The sequence below is a fragment of the Pungitius pungitius genome, chromosome 7 (assembly GCF_949316345.1).
Source record: "Pungitius pungitius chromosome 7, fPunPun2.1, whole genome shotgun sequence".
In the NCBI taxonomy this organism is placed as follows: Eukaryota; Metazoa; Chordata; class Actinopteri; order Perciformes; family Gasterosteidae; genus Pungitius; species Pungitius pungitius.
In genome coordinates this window covers 19,318,539-19,330,483 of record NC_084906.1, presented here as the reverse complement: position 1 = coordinate 19,330,483, position 11,945 = coordinate 19,318,539, and the positions used below count along the sequence as shown (strand labels likewise).

The following is an 11,945-nucleotide window of genomic DNA, read 5'->3' as shown; positions in this document are numbered from 1 at the left end:
TTTTCTTCTTTAAAAAATAATTTAAGGGTAATTTATTCACAGAGACTAGCCATCAAAATAGATCTTATGAATCCGGGTCTGCGATGAACAGGACGTAAAACGTACAACATCTCGCCACGAACCAGCCTCTGCCGTCACTCCCTCACGCAGGCGCATTGGATGACATATTTGGAACGACCTATCCTGGTGACTGACGTCAGCGCGTAAACAATTTTTCAATGACTGGTAATGTTGCGCGCGGCGTTGACTCTCGCCGGCGTGCACGCAGTCTGTTTAACAGACTTTCGCTCCGTTTGCGGCTGGACATTTGGCACGCGCTTATCCGCCCCGCGCTCCGCTACGCACTGAGAAGAATGGAGACGTCGCGACACGTAAAAAAAACACCCAACGTGAGTCGCATGAGCCGCGGGGGAACCGAGCGTCTGCTTCTCCTCGCGCTGCAGCATCGCGGCGCTATGAACGTCTCCATCTCGCGCAAACCGCCTTCACCTTTACGCATACGGTCTCTGCTGACGGCTTCCCCCCGCACAAAACGCGAGTCTTTTCCGATGCCACGAGGACCTGAACTGCGCGGCTTTGGGGAGACGGAGGGAGGATGCTGAGAGGGAGGAAGAGTGTAGGTATCTTCTCGGGCCCGTTTGCGTCAAATCTTTCCGCCGAGCTGCTGGATGCTTTAACAGCACCGGGTCTTAAACAGGTTGCCCTGCGCTGGGTCGGTCTGCTTTTCCTTCCCACCCTCTTCCTGCGCCAAGTGCAGCCACGGAGGTTGCGGCCACGAGCGCTGCACGTGCATTGTCGCTGCCCACGTCTATCACATACTGCCCCCCCCCCCCCCCCCCCCAAAAAAACCAAGGAAAAAAGACAAATGGCGCAACTAGAGAGGGGGAGACGCGTCATTCAAGCGCAACAATGGACACCAGTTTAAAACGGTCAATGCAGAAGTGCTGCGAAATGTGTTTGGGTTTCTGCACACGTCGTCCATAGCAGCAGGCGCGCGCGCGTGTCACGGAGAGAGAGAGAGAGAGAGAGCGAGGGGAGGGCGGAGGGGGGAGAGAGGGGAGGGGACCAGCGACGCAGCAGCTCCTCGCACACTGTCATCCGAGAGGCCGGGGAGGAGATGCTGGGATGCGGGGGAGAGGAAGCCTCGGCCTCAGCTCGTCTCTGCCCACCGAAGCAGAAGTCGTGCCTTTTTTTTTTGTTGTTGATGTGTTAATTCTCGTTTTTTTTATTTTTTTATTTTTATAACAACGCACGTGTGGGTCGGATCGACTCGTTGTGCAGGTTGGCTCTCAGTCAGTGACGCGGCGTGCAGCCTTTGGGTTTCTCCCAGGACTCCTCGTGGACACTTGCGTTAAAATACTGCGTGGAATTGAACCGGAGGTGCAGGATTTATTCAAGTGAATGAATGGCTTGTGAGTATGAATTATTTTATTTTTATTCATACATATATTACGTGTGGAGTCAAGACAGGGATCTAATAAACGTGGGTGCTGACTTGTCTTAAACGGTCAGTAAAATGCAACTATAATAATACAACATTTCCTTGTCATTGTGGTTGAAATGAAACAGCAAAAGGCCGTGTCATTTAAAGAGTGTGTGTGTGGAGGGGGGTGGGGGGGGCACTGGCTGAGCGGCAGCGCCCATTGAGCGCTGCTGGGGCGGGCTGAGTGGCCCCCAGAGCGGGCGTTTGTAAAGCAAACAGTTGTGTGATTGTTAGCAGAGCCTGGGAAAATGTCCCCTCGGCTGGGAGGTGGAGGGACTTGACGCCAGGGCCTCTTGTTAAAAGAAGACTTGTGTGCTCCCCAGACAGCATTGTGATGCTAATGAGCGCGAGCACGTTGTTGAACTTGATGTTGACTTTTTTCTTTCTTTCTTTGGACGATTTTTCTTTTTCTTTCTCTGTTTTTTTTTTCCACTTGTTGGTGGGAATATTCTCTCCGGGGCTGCAGTGTGAAATCAATTAACTAGTCTTAACCATAATCAAGAGCTATTAAGAACACACACACGCCTGTTTGTCGAATATATCCGTCAAATATGTTCTAAAGAGACAGAGATGATGTACTTTTTGCTGATTTTTTTATTTTAATGTATTCAATTTATTTCTCCAAAACCTAAATGAACATGTCAAAGTATGGGATATCCAAATACCTGATGTTTCTATTATTATATTCTAAATTATTATTGTAATATTTCAATAGTAAATACCTGACTGGTTTGATTTTAAAATAACTGAATGAATTTTTAAGCCAAAAAACTCAACAGCCAAATTAAAACATTTTAAAAAGGATTCTATAAAACTTTCCCAAATTCTCTCTAATTTCTGTAAGACAGTGCAACAGGTGCAGGCTTCCCTAAATAAAATCATCAAATCAAAACATGCAAAATATTAATGTTGTTTTATAAAATGCAACTTAAATGTACTTCACCCCTGACAATTTCGCTGTAAAAAGAATTTCTAACGCTGTCATACAAACTATAATCATTAGATGTTACATTTGGCTGTTATAAATATTTTATTGGAATGCCTGTTAAAGTAAAATCCACTCTATTATTCATATATTTATGCCAATTAGAGTGAAAATATGAATTAGAGGTAGAAAACCGGGAGTTTTTTTTTGCTTCTTGCAGATTGTGATCATTATTCGTAATGTGATTAATTTCTTACTTTAATCAACAAATCGTTTGAATGGGATTCAGTCACTGTGCTCTGATCGCGATATGACACTTCCCTGCGTTTCATACGGTAAATCTATTTTAAACTTACATTCCATTAGACCCAGCAGATGCACATCTCACCGAACCAACCCACGCTGTTAAAGTGTATTTTCACATTCGGCTGCATTGAGCGACGTGAATTCATCGAGTCCGTTTTCAGCACCAAGGACAGAGACGGCGCTTCTGACCGCAGGTGCTGAACTCCAAGTCTGAGTGCAGTTTTCACTCATTTTCTCTTCTACTCGAGCACTTTTTTTTCTCAGGCATGTCTTGGTCACTGCTGGCCTCCGGCAATTTGGCAACAACGGCAACAAAAGAGCGAAGCCCGACGAAAAAAAAAAATGGGTCCAGATAAAAGCTGAAACAAAAGGCTGACGAATGAGTCACCACATGCACAGACTGCAACAGAACTTTAACGCACTGTACGTTTGGCAGGATGTGACGAAATCAGGGGGCGTGTTCACATGAATGCACGTGAGGCTGATGGGAGGCAGAGCTGAGAGTCAATCATGTTTCATTTAGAGTTCTAATTTAAGCATAGGATGAGCATAATGATCATAAATGCACACACACACACTTCAAAAAGCCTTTAAACCAGCCAGACTCTTGTTCCTAATTGATGAATATTTATATACACTAATAGTCTTCGGCATGAAAAAGAAGTTTATATAATTTGAGAAAAAAATCTGAAACGAGATTTCTAGTTTGTTTCTTAAACGCAGGACGGACGCCACGACGTCTTCGTTACGGATTTATTAAGAATGTGCATCTTATTCTGAAAAGATACGTTATGTATATATGTCAAAAATGATTCTATTTATCCTATTTTCTTTCTCCTTTTGAAATATATCCTTAGCCAAAGAAACAGTTCTCCTGTCGTCATAAAAAATGCCTAAATAAAATATCTAATTCGAAACCAGTAACACGCGAGCACGAATATGAGAGGCTCGTTGCTAAAGCTTGGGAACGTTGGTGCCATCAAAAATTTTCAATACAAATATCATAATTAAAATATATATATATATCCACACATATATATATATACAACACCATATACAACACCATATAACAAAAATAAATCGTATTGAGAGGAACAGAGGGAGTAGATTCTGGATTTAAAAAAGGATGCATCACACTTGAGAGCTCTGTGAGCTGCAGGCTGCTCGGTGCGTGGCTCGGGGGTCGTGACTCCACGCCCCCGGGGACAAACCTTTCAGCTGAAAGATGCTTTTATCGTCACCGAATCCTCAACCACGAGGCCTACATCCGGTCAGGTGACTTGGCAGTCGTTGAACACAGTTGCACTCCGCACCTGCACGCGTTTACCAGTGGATGATAGAAACACGACATGACTACCCACACCCGCTACTGCACGTGGATTTTGCGGCCCTAGTTGGACCCCCCCACCCCACTGAGATCCGGTGACCAAAACCTGCATCATGATGTCAACGTGTCCCCTGTGAATCTCTGACCTTCCTTCCACGTTGGTCCCCCCCCCCCACCACCTCCTCCTCCTCCTCCTCCAACCTCGCCTCACCCATGCGTGCGCGCTGGCCAATGAGCGTGCCTAGTTCCGTGGACACGCCGCGCGTCTCCCCATGACAGTCTGACCGGGAGGCCCCCCGGGCGCCCCCCCCCCCTCTTTCACACTGTCCGCCGGGCCGCTTTCCTCCGCGCTCTCCGTCTCTCTACCTTCGGACCTTGCTGCGTTTTTGTTGCTGTTTGTTGTTGTTGTTTTTGACAACCCACGATGGAAGTTACTACCCAAGGATTCACGTCCACACACCGACGGCGGCACTGCGCGTAAAATGGGCTTTGTCTTCGAAAAAATGTGCCCGACGGCGGGGAGCGACGCGGCCGGGATAGAGCCGCGCAGAGGCGCTCCCATCCCGGGTGGAGTGCAGAACGATACCGGCCGTGCTAAGCGCCTCTAAGGATTCCTGCCAACTTTGTTATTTGACAAGGAAGCGCGGCTGTCCGATTATGGAAACCGTCGTTTCAAACCGACTTAACGTGTGAGTACGCTGCGCGTTTATTCTCTATTCAAAGGACTTGCTCCACGCAGGATGAGCTATGAACGAAAATGCTGCTTCGCCGTCATTTAACCGCAATCTATTGACCGTAAAATGCAGTTTGAAGGAGCCTTTTTGTCTTTACCTTTTAATATCACGTGAGTTGCACACATATTTAGGCATGTTTTGGAATATTTATTTATTTACAATATTGATATTGTACCCTGATTCTTATGTGTGATCTGCACGTGTTCTTCTTCCTTCTGCCATATGTCGCGTAGCGTTACAGCTGTCTGGAATATACTTCTTTCTGGAACATAATATCCATATTTTGATGACAACAATGCATTATGAGCCCCCCCCTTTTCAACTTGTCGACATGCCATAAACTAATCCAAAGTGCAGTTCCATGTGGGTGGACTCGTTGGCATTTAGCTGGAAGGCCCACTACTGCCACGCAGGCCTGTTGATGTAGTTTGTCAAGCTTTCATTCATCCACTCCACGCGGGCACCGTGGCGCGTGCTCCCGAAACGGGTCGATGCGCGCTGCCATTTAACATCGAAACCAACCATGAGCCGGTTGATAGGGAGGCAGCGGAGGGGACGCCGTCTTCTCCGTGCTGCTCCAAACTGGACACGAGGTGGAAAATGTGTTCGTGGATGACAGGTGAAGGTGTCATTCCCCCACCCCCCCCCCTCCCCTCGCAGATTATCGTCAGGACTTCGGGGCTTTCGGTGGAGGAAGTTCACCACATGGGTTAAAAGAACAGACACGATGGCGTCAATCATCTGGGAGTGCGTGAGCACGTGCTGATGCTCGGCATGGAGCCGGAGGTCATGGTGTTCAGGACATCTTTTTAAAAATGTAAAATGACGCATTATGCGTAAAGGTGATAATACAACAAGGTAGTGCAATAACCTGCTGTGTGCACGTTATGTGCGCGCGCGGTAGAGATTCGGAGACAGGGGGAGAGAGAGAGAGAGAGAGAGAGAGGGAGGGAGGCAGAAGGAGGTGTGTACGCATGCAGGGGGAATGCAATGGCTCCATGTGACCACAACACACGAGGCTCCGGCCCCTTTAAGAGACCCGGGTTAGTTTTTCTCTTTGGTTATCTAGCTGTATGAGTTTATGCAATATCATAAAGCTAGAGAACCGAATGTATAAACTAATCCCGCAATCGTCACGACGGAACCGGGACCAGTGGAGCCGGAGGACGGTTACTGCCGGAGCGACTGGAGGAGGAGGGGGGGATGCAGCCCGAACCCGGAGGACTGGATGCCCGCGGCGGCGTTCCGTTCATCGCGCCGGGAAACGCGTCCATGCTCCCGTCGACACGTGCACCGGTGCGGAGGAGGATAGATTTATTTCACTGGGGGAGGCGTGGAGTGACAGTTAGCAACCCGGAGACAGGCTCTATTCACAGAGTGGCGGTGATGACGAAGAGGAGGAGGAGGAGGAGGAAGAGGAGGAAGAGGAAGAGGGGAGCAGCGCTGCATCTGCGGAATCACTGAACGAGTTTAGCAGCTGATGATTTGCATGTTTTAGTGTTCATTTCTGTCTTCTTTTCTAACTGGGATCGGGGGGGGGGGGGGTCAGCTGATGTTGATAACCAGCAGGTGAGATAAGAACGGGTTGTAGCTCGCAGAGCACCTGATTGGACGGCTCCTGGGAGTCACGTGGTCCCCCACATCCCCTCTGCTGGCCTGTGTGTGCAGTAAAACGGGACCATTGTGTCTGCAATATGAAATGCACGTTGGTGCCTGGAAAAGTTTGAGCTGTGCATCACCGGAGGGACCAGTGATGCAACTCCAGCCGGATGCAGTGAGAAAGGATCCCACCTCCGGGTGCACCTCTCAGGCTCTCTGGACGCCCAGCAAACACGCGGGGAATGCGTGGTGGGTCACCAGGGGGCCGCGATGAGGGTGGAGGAGAAGACAATATTGTGGGTTTTTGTCAAGGGCATCGCCCCCAGGCTTCAGGCCTGCTGGAGACGCAGAGCGAGTGCGTGCACTGTTTCGCTGTGTGTGATTGGGAGCTTTTGTAGATGAATAGTTCACGTGACGAAGTGGGCCCAGTGACGCACCTCCACAGGTAAAAAGAGGCGTGTTCGGCAGTGTTAGGTTGAGGGCAGGGTCGCCCAGAGGAGCCCAGCGGCTTTCTCAGGCCCTGTTTTGTAATGCTGCTCATCATCTCCTTCTTTTAAGGCCCCCCCCCTTCTGTGGTTTTTCCCGGTTGGAGTGGAGCTTCTTTCTGGTTCCGGTGCTTCGTGCCCCGGCTGAGGGGAGAGGTCGCACTCTGGGGGGGAAGCCTGTTAAATTTGAAAGCAACAAATTGTGTGTTAGCTGCTAAACACCTCGGCTCTGTGCAGAATGTGTGTGTGTGTGTGTGTGTGTGTGAGTGGGCCTCATCCTGCTGCGTCACACATAGACGGAGGAAGCCTGGGAATATTTCTCCTCGCCTTTGTGCCCGTTAGGCCGCATTAATACTTTGTGTGGATACACGTTGTGTGCGATCACTGGCATCGGTGTGAGTCTGTTTTAACGGGAGACGAGTCTTACACAGTGTGTGATATCGGCGCACTCAGATCCATGCAGTGACTGACTTTAATCAAGTATCTCCTTTTTTCAATCGCACTATGCCACATGCTATTTGTAGTGGTAATAATTTGGGGGGGGGTTAGGGTGATAGATATTTTTTTTTAGAAATGCAACATGCAGAATTTGCACATTTCCTTTTTAGCAAACGCGTGCCCCTTCTGTCCTTTTTGGGGGGGTAATTGCAACATTAAGGTACAGCATTAATAATACGCCATTGTTCCATTTGATTTGACAATGGCGTCTCGCGCCTACGCCGATCGGCAGCTCCACCCTCCCGGCTTTCGCCCGCTCGCTGTGGCGATTAATGCATTGCTGAGGGGTAATAAATGGAGGATATAGGGGGGCGGGGGGGGGGCCCTTTGAGATTGAAATGCAGTCTGAGAGGCAGGCTAGACGTCGGTTTTCCCACATTAATATATGTCTGTCTGGGCCCTGCGCACCATCAGGACAGGAGGAGGCCCTCAACACCAGATGGAGCCCAGTCTCGTCTCCGTCTAGTCCTCCAGCACCTGCCACGAGGCCGCTTTGCACCTCCTTTTGTCTTGCACAGACGTAATTCCATTTAAAGGTGTATCGGAAACGTCCCTCTTTTCACCAGCTTTGATTTATTCCCCCGCGCTGGTGCGACAGAGGAATCAACAACCGTGTTTATTTAAAGAAAGAGGAAAAAAACAGAGAGAGAGAGAGAGAGAGAGAGAGAATATGGCCGAAGATGACGGAGAAGGGCGGAGAAGTGAGAAGATAACGGAGTGGCAGAGGGTGTGTGTTTATGCATGCTGTGCGTTTCTCCCCGACCCGTCACGTCTGGAGCTCTTCCTGCTGAAACGTAGATCTGTCAGGATGCCCCCCCCCCCGACCCTCCCCCTCATCCCTCACCCGCACCCCCCCCCCCCCCCCACACCTCTTCTTCCTTCACCACTCTGTCTCCGTACCGATGGCGTTGAATATTTCCAGTGTTGTGTGTCTGTTGAACAGCCTTCCCTGCACACGGATCCTACAGATGCTCATCTCGTGTGTGTGTGTGTGTGTGTGTGTGTGTGTGTGTGTCACAGCCGGCCACTGTAAAGCAAAGCAGTGCGTTTGAGTGTTTTTATTCTCTGGATTCAAGTGTGTCCTCCTGTGCGTTGTGTATTTTTTTTTTTACAGCACAACAGACACAGAATTTGGCCATATCTATTATTAAATTGTATTAATCTTTATTCAGGCAACACAGTTTGGATTTTAATTTCACCCAAACTCAGAGTGTGTGACTTTAATTTTTCCAATTATTGAATATCCTATTTGTAGTATTTCCCAAAATGCATTTTTCAATATTTGCCCTTGTCTATATTTGGGAGAAAAAATGGTATTATTGATATTATCATCATCATTATTATTGCTGTTATTATTCTAATCACTATTATCAGTATTACTAGACTTCCATTCAGATCTGAAAACTATGGCTCATGGTCTGTTTGATTCCATCTCACCAGAGTCCCTATATTCCAGCGTTATCAATTTTATATTATCATTCTACCTTGAATTGCAATGGCCTACATAAAGCTTTTCTCTGAACTTATGGGTTCTGGGTTTGGTAGCCTAGCAACAGCCTCTGACCCATGCGCGGGGGGGGGGGGGGGAAGAGAAACATTTTTTGAGAGGCTGACGTGCAGGGCTTTAAACCCGCAAAGGACATCAGGTTTCAGCGGATGTAATCTTTGAGTATTTTGTGTAATCGCTTGTGATGTGTAATTGCCTGTGTGTGTGTGTGTGTGTGTGTGTGTGTGGAAGAGATTGGTATTGTCATAAATGTACTGCTGACAGTTGAAAAAAGAAATAGGAGAAAACTTTCTAACAGTATAACACTGCTGCATGTTCCCTATTCAGTATGCGCTCTCTTTTCTCTTCACTGCATATTTTGTAATAATTAAAACCTTTTACAGACATAATTGTATTTCTATGTGTCTGTAGCCCAGATAATAAGAAGAGGTCCCAAAGTATCTATTGTCCTCTTTTTCTAACAATATCAAAACTGGAATTGGACTCGTTTTATTTGTGATTTCATATTTTACCTTTAATTCCAAATATAAAAAAGTCTGTTGTTGTTTGGTGAATATTGTGTTTTCAATAATTGTAAAATTTGAAGATAACGTAAAGCAACGTCAATGGTTTCCCATCGAGTATTTCATGTGGGGAATAAACACGTCTCTCATCTTAACACTCAATGTTTTTGTTGCAGGAAGCTGAAATACAGAAATACACACACAGTCTGAACCGTGGTGCACATCGGGCCCTGCTCTGAGGGTCAGAGGTCACGGTCTGGCTCAGAACAAGACTGTGTCACTCCAAAGATACAGGTGAGTCATACAATGATGTGCCTCGCCCTGCTGTCTCACACTGACACACACTGTCTCACACTAACACACACACACACAGACACACACACACACACTGTCTCACACAGACACACTGACACACACTAACACACTAACACACACTGGCACACATGGACACATACTGACACACTGATACACACTGACACACACTGTCTCACACTAACACACACTGATACACACTAACACACACTGACACACACTAACACACACTGACACACTGATACACACTGACACACACACATACACACTAACACACACTGACACACACACTGACACACACTAACACACACTAACACACACTGACACACACTGACACACACTAACACACACTGACACACACTGATACACACTAACACACACTGACACACACTGACACACACTAACACACACTGATACACACTGACACACACACATACACACTAACACACACTAACACACACTGACACACACTGGAACTTCAACCAGTGCTTCAGTTACACTCAAACGAAGGTTCTGAGAAGTCAGTTTTATCAAATAAGTGTCTTTAAAAGTCATCATGCTTCATAATTCATCTCCTCACTAAAAGGCCGCCGAGCGTTCTGTGACATTGGCCTATATTTCTATATTCCACCCCCCCCCCCCAGAGAATAAGAGTTGCATTTGAGAATCAGACAAGGGGAGATCGGAGGAGGTCCCACAGCCTGTGGCTGCCTTGGACCACCTCTTAAACCTTCCACTTGACGAGGACTCCGTCGAGATCGTCTCCTCGATCTGGATGAATCGATGCAGACGAGCTTCAGAGGTGGAGGCGGAGCCACGGGCCACATCTGAGCCCCCCCCCCCCCCCCGCGTTCCTCTTTCTGTTCATAACAGCAATTAAAAGCTGGTGCCTCCGGATAGGAAGTGCAGGGAATCTGCTACATTTGCGGTAGCTCAGATCCAGTCCGCCATCGCTGCCTCCTCACAAACACACATAGCTTATCTTGCCCCCCCCCCGCCCCCCCGGCTCATCTTTCCATCACCTCTCCAGCTCGGCCACCCCAGAGAAAGCAATTCAGACTTCTGCCCCACACCGTCATGGCATGTTGGCCAAGGGAGATGGAGTCTTTTCAGGTTCTCGGCTACAAGCCCCCCCCCCCCCCCCCCACCCCCAAACCTCCCTCTCCACACTCACACTCCCCCCTCCCTCGCTGGCCCCTCGCTGCTTCTCAACATTTCCTCAACACGCCGGAGTGTCAGCAGCTAGAAAGCCGCTCCTGAGTGTGTTGGAGTTATTCTGCACATTATGTGACCTTATAAAGTTTTGTGTGTGTGTGTGTGTGTGTGTGCGTTAGTGCATGTGTTAGTGTGGGTGTGTGTGTGTTTTCTCATGATTCCACCTTCCTTTGCATGGTTATACTGTCAGATTAGTAAGAGTATCCGAAACAAATGAAGCCTGCGCTGTGCTCACACAGGCTGATTGTCAGTTTTATCAGTAATAGGTTATCTTTAATGGCATAACCAAACACGCCCCCCCCCCCCCCCACCGCTTCTTAAAGTTGCCAATCTGCTTTTAACACCCTGCTGTTTGCTGGGAATTTTCTTTTTAGATTTGTATACGTAAACCGCGCCGCTTGGGTGTTCTTAAAAGTTGATTTGAATTATACCCTCTGCATTATGCAGCTTGATAGGAAATAAATCTCTGCAAATGAACACACTGGAGTGAACGTGTGTGTGTGTGTGTGTGTGGGGGGGGGGGTGGCACTCAGTGTGGAGTGGTGGCGCATGTTAACATAAATAATGTCTTCAAGGGGCTCACAGAAGGAAAAAAGAGAGCGAGGAAAGTGGATTCGAAGAATAAGAACAAAAGAAAGTTAAAACGGGGTAAAAGTGAAGTAAAGGGGGGTGGGGGGGGGTCCGGATCTCCACCCGTTACGTATCGGCGTGTCTTCACAAGCCGCACGAGCCACAGTTTTTCCTCGGCTCCTTAATGCTCGGGCTGAATGGCGAGGCGGCGGTGGTGGTGCATTAAAGGGTGGTGGTGGTGCATTTGAAGGGTGGTGGTGGTGGTGCATTTGAAGGGTGGTGGTGGTGGTGCATTGAAGGGTGGTGGAGGTGGTGCATTAATGGGTGGTGGTGGTGCATTAATGGGTGGTGGTGGTGCATTGAAGGGTGGTGGTGGTGGTGGTGGTGCATTGAAGGGTGGTGGTGGTGGTGGTGTGATGGTGGGGTGCACAGGGTGACGAGCAGAGCTCTGGAGACTAGGGACGGAGGGGGTGGGGGGTAA

At 48.3% G+C, this 11,945-nt stretch overlaps 1 long non-coding RNA gene across 2 annotated transcripts in view; it reads left to right on the top strand.

Moving 5' to 3' along the window:
- The first annotated feature begins 829 nt into the window (after positions 1-829).
- LOC119216551 (uncharacterized) overlaps positions 830-11,945 on the top strand; it is a 13,318-nt gene continuing 2,202 nt past the window's right edge. Inside the window, exons 1-3 of one of the 2 annotated variants that reach the window (XR_009956720.1) lie at positions 830-1,412; positions 9,544-9,661; positions 10,324-10,511. This is a non-coding gene — a long non-coding RNA (uncharacterized LOC119216551). Of the gene's footprint in view, positions 1,413-9,543; positions 9,662-10,323; positions 10,512-11,945 lie in introns of those variants that run through there. The other variant, XR_009956719.1, reaches the window with a different exon arrangement.